The sequence below is a fragment of the Stegostoma tigrinum genome, chromosome 34 (genome assembly GCF_030684315.1).
Source record: "Stegostoma tigrinum isolate sSteTig4 chromosome 34, sSteTig4.hap1, whole genome shotgun sequence".
Classification (NCBI taxonomy): Eukaryota; Metazoa; Chordata; class Chondrichthyes; order Orectolobiformes; family Stegostomatidae; genus Stegostoma; species Stegostoma tigrinum.
Genome location: NC_081387.1, coordinates 28,899,086 through 28,915,321, shown reverse-complemented (window position 1 = coordinate 28,915,321; position 16,236 = coordinate 28,899,086).

The window sequence follows — 16,236 nt, the reverse complement described above, 5'->3', positions numbered from 1 at the left end:
CTGACACTTTTAAAATATGGCAATGCCACAGAATTACTCTGTCCTCTCAAGGAGTGATTCAACAGCAGCACAACTGCTGGTCAGACACAGCTGCTAGACTGGGTCTGCTGCAGATGATGAAGGAACCAACAAGAGGGAAAAACATACTTGACGTCATCCTTACCAATCTGCCAGCTGCAGATGCATCTGTCCATGACTCCCCTGCTCTGGGAAAAAGACCTTGGCTATTCACCCTATCGATGCCCCTCATGATTTTATAAACGTCTATAAGGTCACCCCTCAACCTCTGACGCTCCAGGGAAAATAGCCCCACCCTACTCAACCCTCCCTATAGCTTCAACCTTTAAGCCCGGCAACATCCTTGTAAATCTTTTCTGAACGCTTTCAGGTTTCACACCATCCCTCCTGTAGCAGGGAAACCAGAACTGAACGCTGTATTCCAAAAGTGACCCGAACCAATGTCCCGTACAGCCACAACATGACCTCCCAACTCCTGTACTCAACGCACTGACCAATAAAGGCTAAAGTGTACCAAACGCCCCCTTCACTACTCTATCAATGTGCAGCTCTGGATATTGAAACAATCAACAAGGGGAAGCGGCTGCACAAGTATCCTCAATGATGGGAGAGCCCAGCACATCAGTGCAAAAGACAACGTTTGAAGTATTTTCAACACTGGCAATATATCCTCAACAGTGTGGAACATTGTCTAAACATGATATTGAGAAGACAATACATGCTGGTCCAACCATCAATGCCCACAACCTGTGAATGGTTTCTATAGTCCAGTTAAGACTGTGCACCACTCTCATGGCTTTTATTAAAATATATGGTGTCAGAAGTAAGTGAGATAGTGGCTACTGCGCTGTGTTGATGGGATGACTTGTATTGCCATGTACTGGCCCTTATGGTTCATTCAGCCTCAGAGCTGCAACATGACTTATTCAGAGTCAATAGCTGTAAGGAGGGCTCACCAGACCTGAAAGGTTAACCCTAACTTTTCTTCACAGATACTGCCAGACCTGCTGAGTCTTTCTAGCAATTTCTGTTTTTGTTTTAGGGAGGACGAATATCATTTGACCCAAATGCCATTTAGCATACTTCAGGTGCTGCCAAATCACTGAGGCACTGTTGCTTTCCTCTTTGTATTCAGTCCTGGGATATGGGCATCAGTGGCAGGGCAAGTATTTATTCTTCATCCCTAATTGCCCAAAGGTCAGCTTAGAATCATCCTCATTGCTGTGGATCTGGAGTTACATTTAGGCCAGACCAGGTAAGGATGGCAGGTTTCCTTCCCTGAGCAATATAAGTGAACCAGATTAATTTTTATAGCAACAATCAGCAGTGGTTAATGGTTAATTATGAAATTGTTATTTATTGGATTTAACTTTTACAATCTGCCTTGGTGGGGTTTGAACGCATGTTCCTGGAGCATTAGCTTGAAGTTCTTGGTCATTATTGTTAAGTTCCAGTAAACTACACCTTTCCCACGGGATGTGCAACTCTGGATGAAATAAGCTGTTAACAGGACCTGAATTTAATGGCCCAGTGAAGAATTCCACTTAAAGACCCACAGGCTGGGGAATGGTATTACATTTCTGATTGTCGTACTGGGGAGCATCAAACATACTCTGAACTATAAATATAATTGAAAATAAAATATTGCAAATATTTATCTATATGCAATTTCACACATTTTTTAATGTGCCTTTCTATTGCCCTTTTCCAGATATTTCACTAGCATTCCGAGTGATTTCAGGAGTGGTATTTTGCATAATCTTGGGATTGACTGGCTATATTGTATTCCTTTACCTCCATCCCCACAGGGAAGACTTAGGTTCATTTTTGCTCAGGAAACGTAAGTTTGAACTTCACAATGCTGTTGTCAATGCTTGAGTTTGTTTATAATAAAATCAAAAGGACTCAAAACTGAGTCTCACTGGAAACCATTAAATGCATCTAACCACAACCAGACCCTACTTATTGGCATTGAGACAATTTTGTGCCCGTACTATACTTTCTCCTTCGTTTCATGCACTATGATCTTCTTAAAATGGTGTATGGTATTTTGTCAGAAAATGACAAAAGAGTGTTCCAAATCTCAGCTACTCTTTCCTTTAAGAAATGCTTTCTAATGTCTCTCCTGAATGGCCTGATCCTAATTCTCCGACTGTACCGTGGTTCTATACGCTTTAACCAGTGGAAATAGTTTAATCTTTATTAGAATGTAGATCATACAACAGTATAGCACAGTATAGGTCCTTCAGCCTACAATGATGTGTCGACCTATTAACCTACCAGGATCAATTTACTCTGTCTTTTGACCCTGTCTTTTCCTGTTAATATCTTTAAACCTTGCCACTGCTCCCCCAACTCCAACCTTCTAGATTCTAGAGAATAAAGGCCTAATTTGTGTAATAGTTCCTCTTTACCCTTGAAGTCCAGATATCATTCTTGTAAACCTTCAGTGAACTCCGTCCAGACCCAAAACATCCTTCCTCATACGTGTGGTACTCAGATCGACTCACAGTGCTCGAAGTGGGCCCTAACTTGGGTATTGTATAGCTTCAGCATAATGTCTGCATTCCTGTACTTCATCCCTTTAGATATGAAGGCCAACATTCCATTAGCCTTCTTGGCAATTTTCTGCACCTCTTTGTGACCTTTTGAAAAGTTTTGTGTCTGAACCCCGCATCTTGCTGGGCATTCACTGTATTTAACTTTGTGCCTTCTGAAAAATGCCCTCATCTATCCTTACTTGGTCTGAAATGATTAACCTCACACTTGCTTATACTAGAATCCATCTGCCACAGCTTTACCCATTCACCTAATCTGTCGAAATCCTGTTGTAATTTTATGTTGTCAACAATACAGTGCCGACAAAACTGTCCAATTTTGTGTGGTCAACATATTTGGATAAATTACTTTTTAAAGCCATTATCCCCTTCTGCCATTCTGCTGCCCAGGAAATACTTTTGTTTTTCGTGCCTACCATAAGTAAATTGGAAGATTTGCTATAATCCAAACGGAGTGGAAAACTGCACATGTCATACTCTAGAATGAAACCTGGCTTGATAGTCCATATATTTTTAATTGCTCTTTGTTTATCATGGTGGTTCAGTCACTGAACATATCTACAAGTAGCTGTCAATGTACTTTTAACAAGAGAACATCAAAGTTTATTATAAAAGAAAATCGTGAGCAATGTTACATTTTCAAAGAACGATTTGAAACAAATCCATCAGAAATAAAATTCACCTTTTTATGCTCAATAGTAACTTTACAGATATTCCTTGTTAGGTTGGAATCACTATAACTGGTTGATGCATGTGTTTTATTTACCCTCAACTTTCACTAGATTTCTGGCCAGTCTCTTTACAAGCTTAGCACTTCAGTCTCTACAGACTAGTATCTATAGACACAGATTCAATTATTTTTCCGCATTTTCTTTTAAAAAAGCTGAGTGCTGAGTGCTCTCACAATTGCTATTCACAGCTCTCTCCTCCTACAGATCTTTCTTGTCAGAGGGAACCTTGCAAACTGCCTTTTACACATTCATAGGTTAGATTCATAGATTCGTACAGCGCAGAATAGGCACTTCGACCCATTGAGTCTGCAGCAGCATTACTGCTGCTAAATGTGCACCAATCCCAATTTCCTGCACTAATTCTCACACACATTCTTGCGTGTAGGAGCAAATTCAACTCCAATAGGCGGATAGGTTCAGGGTAAACCCTAAGGTTTTCTATAGGTATTTAAGGAATAAAAAAATGACGAAAGTAAGATTAGGGCCAATCAAGGATAGTAGTGGTAAGTTGTGTGTGGAGTCAGAGGAGTTGGGGAAGCACGAAATGAATATTTTTCAACAGTATTCACTCTAGAAAATGACAATGTTGCCCAGGAGAATACTGAGATATAGGCTACTGGACTAGGTGGGATTGAGGTTCACAAGAAAGAGGTATTAGAAATCCTACAGAGGGTGAAGGTAAATAAGTCCCCTGGGCCGGATGGGATTTATCCTAGGATCCTCTGGGAAGCCAGGGAGGAGATTGCCGAGCCTTTGGCATTGATCTTTAACTCGTCATTGTCTACAGGAATAGTGCCAGAGGACTGGAGGATAGCAAATGTGGTTCCCCTGTTCAAGAAGGGGAGTAGAGACAACCCTGGTAATTATAGACCAGTGAGCCTTACCTCAGTTGTTGGTAAAGTGTTGGAAAAGGTTATAAGGGATAGGATTTATAATCATCTAGAAAAGAATAAATTGATAGGGGATAGTCAGCACGGTTTTGTGAAGGGATGGTCGTGCCTCACAAACCTTATTGAGTTCTTTGAGATGGTGACCAAACAGGTAGATGAGAGTAAACTGGTTGATGTGGTGTATATGGATTTCAGCAAGGCTGAAAGGTTCCCCACAGTAGGCTATTATACAAAACGCGGAGGAATGGGATTGTGGGAGATATAGCAGTTTGGATCAGAAATTGGCTTGCTGAAAGAAGGCAGAGGGTGGTGGTTGATGGGAAATGTTCATCCTGGAGACCAGTTACTAGTGGTGTACCGCAAGGGTCGGTGTTGGGTCCAGTGCTGTTTGTCATTTTTATAAATGACCTGGATGAGGGCGTAGAAGGATGGGTTAGTAAATTTGCAGATGACACTAAGGTCGGTGGAGTTGTGGATAGTGACGAAGGATGTTGTAGGTTACAGAGAGACATAGATAAACTGCAGAGCTGTGCTGAGAGGTGACAAATGGAGCTTAATGCAGACAAGTGTGAGGTGATGCACTTTGGTCGGAGTAACCAGAATGGAAAGTACTGGGCTAATGGTAAGATTCTTGGTAGTGTAGATGAGCAGATGGATCTCGGTGTCCATGTACACAGATCCTTGAAAGTTGCCACCCAGGTTGACAGGGCTGTTAAGAAAGCATACAGTGTTTTAGCTTTTATTAATAGAGGGATCGAGTTCCGGAACCAAGAGGTTATGCTGCAGCTGTACAAAACTCTGGTGCGGCCACACTTGGAGTATTGCTTACAGTTCTGGTCACTGCATTATAAGAAGGATGTGGAAGCTTTGGAAAGGGTGCAGAGGAGATTTACTAGGATGTTGCCTGGTATGGAGGGAAGGTCTTACGAGGAAAGGCTGAGGGACTTGAGGCTGTTTTCGTCAGAGAGAAGAAGGTTGAGAGGTGACTTAATTGAAACATATAAAATAATCAGAGGGTTAGATAGGGTGGATAGGAAGAGCCTTTTTCCTAGGATGGTGACGGCGGGCACGAGGGGGCATAGCTTTAAATTGAGGGGTGAAAGATATAGGACAGATGTCAGAGGTAGTTTCTTTACTCAGAGAGTAGTAGGGGAATGGAATGTTTTTCCTGCAACGGTAGTAGATTCGCCAACTTTAGGTACATTTAAGTCGTCATTGGACAAGCATATGGACATACATGGAATAGTGTAGGTTAGTTGGGCTTGAGATCGGTATGACAGGTCGGCACAACATCGAGGGCCAAAGGGCCTGTACTGTGCTGTAATGTTCTGTGTTCTAATGTTCTATGTTCTATCTCATCCGGCACAGGGGACTTATCTATCTTCACACTCTGTAGGATTTCTAATACCTCTTCCTTATGAACCTCAATCCCATCTAGTCTAGTAGCCTGTTTCTCCGTATTCTCCTTGACAACATTGTCGTTTTCTAGAGTGAATACTGTCAAAAAATATTCATTTAGTGCTTCCCCTGTCTCCTCTGACTCCACACACAGCTTCCCACTACTATCCTTGATTGGCCCTAATCTTACTCTCGTCATTCTTTTATGCCTTAAATATTTATAGAAAGCCTTAGGGTTTACCCTGATCCTATCCGCCAGCAACTTCTCATGTCTCTACCTGGCTCTTCTGAGCTCTCTGTTTGGGTCTTTACTGGCTACCTTGTAACCCTCAAGCGCCCTAACTGAGCCTTCACATCTCATCCTAACAAAAGCCTTCTTCTTCCTCTTGACCAGAGATTCCACTTCCTTCGTAAACCACAGCTCCCGCGCTCTACAGCTTCCTCCCTGCCTGACAGGTACATACTTATCTCGAACACACAGGAGCTTTTCCTTGAATAGGCTCCACATTTCTAATGTGCCCATCTCCTGCAGTTTCCTTCCCCATCCTACGCTCCCTAAATCTTGCCTAATCTAGATGTGAGTTTGCTCGCTGAGCTGGAAGGTTAGTTTTCAGACATTTCGTCACCATTCCAGGTAACATCATCAGTGAGCCTCCGACGAAGCGCTGGTGTTATGTCCTGCTTTCTATTTATCGGTTTAGGTTTCCTTGGGTTGGTGGTGTCATTTCCTGCGTTGGTGATGTCATTTCCTATTCTTTTTCTCAGGGGATGGTAGATTGGCTCCAAATCAATGTGTTTGTTGATGGAGTTCCAGTGGGAATGTCAAGCTTCTAGGAATTCTCGTGCGTGTCTCTGTTTGGCTTGTCCTAGGATGGATTTGTTGTCCCAATCAAAGTGGTGTCCTTCCTCATCTGTATGTAAGGATACGAGTGATAGTGGGTCATGTCGTTTTGTGGCTAGTTGATGTTCATGTATCCTGGTGGCTAGCTTTCTGCCAGTTTGTCCAATGTAGTGTTTGTCACAGTTCTTGCAAGGTATTTTGTAGATGACGTTCATTTTATTTGTTGTCTGTATAGGATCTTTTAAGTTCATTAGCTGCTGTTTTAGTGTGTTGGTGGGTTTGTGGGGTACCCTGATGCCAAGAGGTCCGAGTAGTCTGGCAGTCATTTCGGAAGTGTCTTTGATGTAGGGGAGAGTGGTTATGGTTTCTGAGCCCATTTTGTCAGTTTGTTTGGGTTTGTTGCTGAGGACCCAATGAACACAGTCTGCCGATTCCTCAGCAATAAACCCAAACAAACTGACAAAACGGGCTCAGAAACCATAACCACTCTCCCCTACATCAAAGACATTTCTGAAATGACTGCCAGACTACTCGGACCTCTTGGCATCAGGGTACCCCACAAACCCACCAACACACTAAAACAGCAGCTAATGAAACTTAAAAGATCCTATACAGACAACAAATAAAACAAACGTCATCTACAAAATGCCTTGCAAGAACTGTGACAAACACTACATTGGACAAACTGGCAGAAAGCTAGCCACCAGGATACATGAACATCAACTAGCCACAAAACGACATGACCCACTATCACTCGTATCCTTACATACAGATGAGGAAGGACACCACTTTGATTGGGACAACACATCCATCCTAGGACAAGCCAAACAGAGACACGCACGAGAATTCCTAGAAGCATGGCATTCCCACTGGAACTCCATCAACAAACACATTGATTTGGAGCCCATCTACCATCCCCTGAGAAAAAGAATAGGAGATGACATCACCAACGCAGGAAATGACATCACCAACCCAAGGAAACCTAACCAGATAAATAGAAAGCGGGACATAACACCAGCGCTTCGTCGGAGGCTCACTGATGATGTTACCTAGAATGGTGACGAAACGTCTGAAAACTAACCTTCCAACTCAGCGAGCAAACTCACATCCAGAACCTCAACCTGAGCTACAAATCTTCTCAAAACTCTCTTGCCTAATCTCATCGTAATTTCCTTTCCCCCATCTATAACTCTTGCCCAGTGGTATAGACCTATTCCTTTCCATCACTAAAGTAAACATAACAAAATTGTGATAGCTATCACCAAAGCGCTCACCTACTTCCAAATCTAACACCTGGCCGGGCTCATTACCCAGTACCAAATTTAATGTGGCTTCGCCCCTGGTTGGCCTGTCTACATACTGTGTCAGGAAGTTATTATTTTTCTTTCCGTTTCACTCAATGCACTGAAGAGTTCACCTCAAGATCTTAACAAATTTATTAAAATGCATGTAACCAAACTCCAGACACCAACCCCACCATTCAGACAACAAATCTAAAATAAATTTAAAATCTTCTCACTCTTAATAGATTCAATACAGAAAAATAAATTAAACTTCAAATTATCTATCATTCCTCCATTTTGGCACCTAAGATTTCAAAGCTTAATAACGTTCACCACAGGATTTACAGATTGATAATTAACCTGTTTGGTTGTGTTGTGGTAGAAAGTAAAATCACTATCGCCCTATCAAACCAGAGGGCTGCTCTCTCATTCGGGAGCGACAACTGGTGATGGTTTAAACTGAGGGTTACCATGACTTAGATGGACAAAGCCAGAGGTCACCTGATCAAGGAGCAGCACTTCGAAAGCTTGTGTTTTCAAGTAAATCTGTTGGACTATAATCTGGTGTCATGTGACTTCTAACTTTGTCCACCCCAGTCCAACACCGGCACCTCCACATCATGACTGAGGTGAGGGGAGAGGTTGAGGTAGACAGTCCTTCACGGTTTATCATCTGAGAATTGGCTAGTTTAACTGGGTCAGTCTGGAATGTGGCCTCAAGTCCTGGGAGTGGGACTGGAACCTACAGCTTTCTGAGTCAGACTCAGATGTGCTACCCAAAGCCAAGGCCAGCATATGATGGTGAATTGATGTTGAGTTTGCTTGCAAGCCATTTTATCCTCAACCATTTGGCCAGAATTTAGTTTATTTTTGAAACTCTGATTTATTGGCAGGTGAGCGTTACATTATTCTTGGTTCTGGAATATTCACAATAATAGTTTCACCCTTGCCAATTTATGAAGCAAATGAAAACGGTGAGTGTGACAAAGTGTAAGCAAAACTAAGCTTCACATTTAATACTTTTGCCAGGGAAATTGATCAAGTAACTGCATAGTACAACTTGCATGAACCCTAACTACATTATAAAATCTGGTGCAATTCTGTTCGACAAAAAGACCTGTCACCTTACGTTACTGTGTTCCTGGTGTAGACAAACCAGATGTATATGTAGCTGAAGGCCGACTTCTATCCCTTCGTATTCAGGTCCTCTAGATATCATTGACAGCATTCCATCAGTTGTCTTTATGATGGTCTTCTGTATCTGCTGAAGACTTTTCAATGATCCATGTTCCAAGTCTGCCAGATCTTTTGACCTCCACTTTGTCTCTGGTTTTTCACTGTTTAGAAATGGTGTGTTTTATCTTTGTATTAATTGCCAAAGTGGATGATCTATCATCTTTCCTACTTTAAATCTATTTGTCACGGTTTTGTCAAATCACTTCATCTGTTAAGGTCTCTGCAAATTAACTCTGCCTGCCACACTGTTTACTATTGTATAAGTTCCAGCGAGGGATGCTATGGTTGTCTTGTTGGATGTCCAGATAAGTAACTTACATGGGCTTTCACTGCCCACTACTTCTGTCACCTCTCCAGAAAAATGCCAGTCAGGGTTTTCAAGCAAAATCTACCCATTACAAATCCTCACTGTCCTTCTCAAATCAGCCACAATGTTTAAATAAAACAAAGACTTGCAGGTGCCAGAGATCTGAAACAAAAACAGAAATTGCTGGAGAAACTGAGCAGGTCTGGTAGCACCTGTGGGAAGAAAGCATCATTTTAAACACAAATATTTAAGCTGTTTATTCATTTAATTTCAAGTATATTTTGTTTCCTTTCTTCATTAACAGGTAACAGAACATAAAAACTAGGAGCAGGAGGAGGCAATTCAGCCCCTTGAGCCTGCTCCACCATTTAATATAATCATGGCCGATCTCATCTCAGCCTCGACTTCACCTTCCTGCCCTTAAACCTTCAACCCATTACTAACTAAACGTCTGTATATTTCCTCCGTAAATTTACTCAATGTCCCAGCATCCACCACACTCTGACGTAATGAATTCCACCACTTCCTGGCACTTTGAGAGAAGTAATTTCTCCTCATTTTGGTTTTAAATCTGAAACCTCTTGTACTAAACCTATGACCTCTTGTTCTAGACTGCCCCATATGTGGAAACATCCTATCTCTGTCTACCTTGTCAATCCCTTTTGGCATCTTATAGACTTCAATTAGATCTCAGCTTAATGCTGCGGAGTATAGATGTGATAGGAAGCATAGAAAGGGAGGCAAGAGTGGTGTTTTTGGTTAGGATATAGGTTTAGGATAAGAGGTTTCAGATTTAAAACCAAAATGAGGAGAAATTACTTCTCTCAAAGTGTCAGGAATCAGTGGAATTCAATACCTCAGAGTGTGGTGGATGCTGGGACATTGAGTAAGTTTATGGAGGAAACGAACAGTCCATGAATTAGTACTGAGGGAGGATATTCCAGGGAGTACATCCAGTGAAGTTATGTGTTTGGAACTGAGAAATAAGAAAGGGACGATCGCCTTGTTGGGATTGTATTATAGGCTCATCAATAGTCAGTGGGAAATTGAGAAGCAAATATATAAGCAGATCTCAGATATCCGTAAGAATAGTAGGTTGTAATGGCATTTAACTTTCCAAACATAGACTGGGATTGTCATAGTATTAAGGACTTGGATGGGAGAAATTGTTAAGTGGGTACAAGAAAGCTTCCTTATTCAATATGTGGATGTACCTACTAGAGAAGGAGCAATACTAGACCTTCTGTTGGGAAATAAGGCAGGAGAAATGACTGAGGTGCAAGTGGGGAGCACTTTGGGGCAAGTGATCAAAAGAATTATGGGAAAGGATAGAACTGATCGAAAAGTTAAAGTTATAAATTGGAGTAATGCCAATTTTGACAATATCAGACATAAACTTTCAAAAGTTGATTAGGGGAGGCTATTTACAGGTAAAGGGACAGTTGGAAGTGAAGGGCCTTCAAATAAGAGGTACGTTCCTTTCTCTGAAGAGCAAGGCTAGTAGGTGTAAAGAATGCAGGATAACTAGAGAAATAGAGTCTCTGGTCAAGAAAAAGAAGGAGGCATAGGTCAGGTATAGACAATTGGGATAGAGAGAATCCCTAGAGGAATATAAATGTAGTAGGAGTTTACTTAAGAGGGAATTTAGGAGGGCAAAAAGGGGACATGAGATAGCTTTGGTAAATACAATTTAGGAAAATCCAAAGTGATTCTATAAGTACATTAAAGGCAAAAGAGTTACGAGGGACAGAATAGGGCCCCTTAAAGATGAAAGTGGCCATTTATTTGTGGAACCACAAAGAGGTGGATAAGTTACTAAATAACCGTTTCACATCAGTAGTTACTGTGAAGAAGGACATGGAAGCTAGGGAACTTGGGGAAAAAAAACAGCGATGTCTTGAAACAGATAAAACTAGATAAATCACAGGGACCTGGTCAGGTATTTCCTGGAAGTTTGTCGGAAACTAGGGAAAAGATTGCTGGCCCCTTGCTAAGGTATTTGTATCATTGACAGCCACAGGTGCGGTGCCAGAAGACTATAGGTTGGCTAATGTGGTGCCATTATTTAAGAAAGGCCATAAGGAAATCTAGGGAACTATAGACTGGTAAGGCTTACGTCAGTAATGGGTAAGTTGTTGGAGGGAATTCTGAGGGACAGAATTTACATGCATTTGGAAAAGCAAGGAATGATTAGGGATGCTCAAAATGGCTATGTGTGTGTGAAATCATGTCTCCTATGGACTTCAGTAAGGCATTTGATAAGGTTCCCCATGGTAGGCTCATTCAGAAGGTCAGGAGGAATGGGATACAGGGGAACTCAGCTGCTTGGATACAGAATTGGCTGGCCAACAGAAGACAGCGAGTGGTAGTAGAAGGAAAATATTCTGCCTGGAAGTCAGTGGTGAGTGGGGTTCAACAGGGCTCTGTCCTTGGGCCTCTACTGTTTGTAATTTTTATTAATGACTTGGATGAGGGGATTGAAGGATGGGTCAGCAAGTTTGCAGACGACACAAAGGTCGGAGGCGTCGTTGACAGTATAGAGGGCTGTTGTAGGCTGCAGCGGAACATTGACAGGATGCAGAGATGGGCTGAGAGGTGGCAGATGAAGTTCAACCTGGATAAATGCGAGGTGATGCATTTTGGAAGGTCGAATTTGAAAGCTGAGTACAGGATTAAGGATAGGATTCTTGGCAGTGTGGAGGAACAGAGGGATCTTGGTGTGCAGATACATAGATCCCTTAAAATGGCCACCCAAGTGGACAGGGTTGTTATGAAAGCATATGGAGTTTTGGCTTTCATTAACAGGGGGATTGAGTTTAAGAGTCGTGAGATCTTGTTGCAGCTCTATAAAACTTTGGTTAGACCGCGCTTGGAATACTGCGTCCAGTTCTGGTCACCCTATTATAGGAAAGATGTGGATGCTTTGGAGAGGGTTCAGAGGAGGTTTACCAGGATGCTGCCTGGACTGGAGGGTTTATCTTATGAAGAGAGGTTGACTGAGCTCGGTCTCTTTTCATTGGAGAAAAGGAGGACGAGGGGGGACCTAATTGAGGTATACAAGATAATGAGAGGCATAGAGAGAGTCGATAGCCAGAGACTATTTCCCAGGGCAGAAATGGCTAGCACGAGAGGTCATAGTTTTAAGCTGGTTGGAGGAACGTATAGAGGGGATGTCAGAGGTGGGTTCTTTACACAGAGAGTTGTGAGAACATAGAATGCGTTGCCAGCAGCAGTTGTGGAAGCAAGGTCATTGGGGTCATTTAAGAGACTGCTGGACATGCATATGGTCACAGAAATTTGAGGGTACATACATGAGGATCAATGGTCGGCACAACATTGTGGGCTGAAGGGCCTGTTCTGTGCTGTACTGTTCTATGTTCTATGTTAACTAGATTAAGTTTTTTTAAAGTGGTGACAAAGAAGATTGATCAAGTCAGCGTGATAGACATTGTCTATATGGACTTCAGCAAAGCATTCAACGAGGTTCCACTGGTTAGCAAGGATAGATCATGGGGGCTCAGGGGGAGCTAGCCAATTGCATACAAAATTAGCTCAAAGGAAGGAGACAGAAGGTACTGGTACAGGGTAACTTTTCAGACTGAAGACATGTGCCACAAGGCTTAGTGCTGGGTCTGCTGCTTTTCATCACTTACATAAATGATTTGGATGGGCATATAGGAGGATTGGTTAGTAAGTTTACAGATGACTGTAAAATAGGTGGGAGTGCAGTGGACTGTGAAGAAGATTGTCTCAGAATACAATGGGACCTTGATCAGATGGACCAATGGGCCTTGGAGTGGCAGATGGAGTTTAACATAGATAAATGTGACATTTGCATTTTGATAAGGCAAACGAGGGCAAGACCTATACAATTAATAGTAAATCCCCAAAACATATTGCCAAGCAAAGAGACCAAGGGGTGCAGGTGCATAGTTCCTTGAAGGTAGAGTTGCAGGTGTACTGGGTAGTGAAGAAGGCATTTAGCATGCTTGCCTTCCTTGGTAAGAATATTGAGTATTGAGGTTGGTTGGCTCGCCGAGCTGGTTTGACTACGCCAAGAGGAAGAAGAATACCTCTTCCAAGTGTTCAAGGATAATGGATGTCCAAAGAACTAGGTCAGAAGATGCCTACAAGAACAGAATCAAAAAGACACTACATGCCCCGACACACTCATCACACTACCCTACATCAGAATCATGTTGGAACTTGCCACAAGACTCCTACGACCGCTGGGCATCAGAGTGGCACACAAGCCCACATCCACCCTCTGACAACTGCTCACCCGAATTAAAGACCCATTTCCCGCCATGGACAGGACCAATGTCATCTACAAGATCCCCTGCAGGGACTGCGAGAAACACAGACAAACAGGAAGGAAACTAACAACAAGAGAACATGAACACCGACTGGCTACAAAAAGACACGACCAGTACTCACTCATCTCAATCCACATGGACAAGGAGAACCACCACTTCGACTGGGACAACACCAAGATCCTGGGACCGGCTAGGCAGAGATAAGCGTGAGAATTCCTGGAAGCATGGCGCTTCACAAAGCATGCTATTAATAAACACATTGAAAACCCCATATACATTCCACTACGAAGGAAAACTGGAGTGAGGCAATCCATCTCAACAGACCCCAGAGTTTAAAAACCAGGCAAGAAAACACGACGATGCTTCATCAGAGGCTGCACTGGGGATGTTACCAAGCAGGGTAACGAAACGTCTGCAGAACAACAAACCAGCTCGGCAAGCCAACCAACCTCAACACACACAACTCGAGCTACAGATCAACTCCAAAACCTTAATATTAAGTATAGAAGATAACAAAGTGTGAAGCTGGATGAACACAGCAGGCCAAACAGCATCTCAGGAGCATAAAAGCTGACGTTTAGGGCCTAGACCCTTCGTCAGAGAGCTTGGGATGTCATGTTGTGGCTCTACAGAAAATTGTTGAGGCCACTTTAAGAATACTGCATACAATTCTGCTTGGCCTTCTGTACGAAAAATATTGTTAAACTTGAGAGGATACAGAAAAGATTAACAAGGATGTTACTGAGGCTGGAAGGTTCGAGCTACAGAGAGAGGCTGAATAGGCTGGGGCTATTTTCCTTGGAGCAACGGAGGCTGAGGGGTGACTATTGGAGGTTTATAAAGTCACAAGGGCCATAGATAAGGTGAATAGCCAAGGTCTTTTCCCAGGGCAGGAGAGCCCAAAACTAGAGGGCACAGGTTTAAGGTGAGAGGGGAAAGATTTAAAAAGGACTGGAGGGGTAAGTTTTTCACTGAGAGGGTGGTGTGTATGAACAAGCTACCAGAAGAAGTAGTGGAGGTGGATACAACTATAACATTTAAATGGCATCTGGATGAATTTATGAATAGGAAGGGTTTAGAGGGATATGGGCCAAAAACTGGCAAACAGTACTAGGTCAGATTGGGATATCTGATTGGCATTGACAAGTTGGGCGGAGAAGGGTTTGTTTCTCTGCTGTATGACTCTCTGACTCTATTTCCTCTCAATCTAAAATGTTCAATCTCTCTTCATAAGACAAGCTCTTCATCGCTGGAATCAATCTAGTGAACCTTTTCTGAACTGCCTTCAATGTAGCTACATCCATCCTCGAGTTGGGGGACCAAAATTATATGCAGTGCTCCTGGTGTGGGTTCATGAATGCCTAATACAGTTGCAACAACACTTCCCTACATTTGTATTCTATTCCTTTAGCAATAAATGCCAAAGGTCACAGGTGTAATGGGAACTGCAGATGCTGGAAAATCCAAGATAACAAAGTGTGGAGCTGGATGAACACAGCAGGCCAAGCAGCATCTTAGGACCACAAAAGCTGACATTTCAGGCCTAGACCCTTCATTAGAAAAGGGGAATGGGGAGAGGATTCAAAAATAAATGGAGAGAGGGGGAGGCTGACCGAAGATGGATGGATGGAGGAGAAGATAGGTGGATCAAATCAATTTATAAAATCTTTTGTATGTAACTTTGATAATATTCTTCAATATAGTATAATATTCCATCTAAATTTGTAAACACCATTGTATTATCCAAGATAACAAGGTGTAGAACTGGATGAACACAGCAGGCCAAGCAGCATCTTAGGAGCAGGAAAGCTAACGTTTCGGACCTAGACCCTTCCTGCTCCTCTGATGCTGCTTGGCCTGCTGTGTTCATCCAGCTCCACTCCTTGTTATCTCGGATTCTCCAGCACCTGCAGTTCCTATTATCTCTTGTATTATCCAGTTTGTTTTCAGTTTCTAATATTTCTGAATTTTCAGTTTCTAATTTTTTTTATTTTCACTCTTTATTTATTTCTATTGCAAATATACTTCTGCTGTAACCATCCTCCTCATCAGAAAATTGCCTTAAGATGCCAACATTTGTCACATCCCTCATGGGATCTTTGAGCTGCAATTCATTAGTATCATCAATTACTGGAAAAAAGAAAAAAAACTAAACTATGCCCCCTTTACATACAAACATGCATAATCATTCAAAAGTGGATTGGACAAGCCAGACAAGACAAAGAGTTTTGCAAGAATATCATGGGTAAAACATCTAGGGAAAAGCAACAAATTCTGTTGATCAAGAATCCAGACTACAAGGGGAAATGATGTTCTCGCAGTTCTTTTGCTTATTGGCAATGATATCGTGTTTTTGACTGCAGCAATTCTCAATTCAGTAGATGGTCAGTTATACCTAGATCCTGGTTTGAGTTAAAGGCTTTTCTTGTTGCAGTCTTTAATATTATTACTTTTCCACTTACAGAGGAAGAGATCTGGTTTGTTTGCATACCTTTGAAGATCTGAGTACCCACTTCTGTTAAAATCAATCCAAAATCTCTTTCTGCATAGTTATTTGTTTTGAATCCAAAGGCAACCAGTGCCAACTGGTATCACAAAAGTCTCAAGCCCAGTTTTTCAAAAAGTTGCATAACCTTGTGCAACCAATGAGTGAACTCT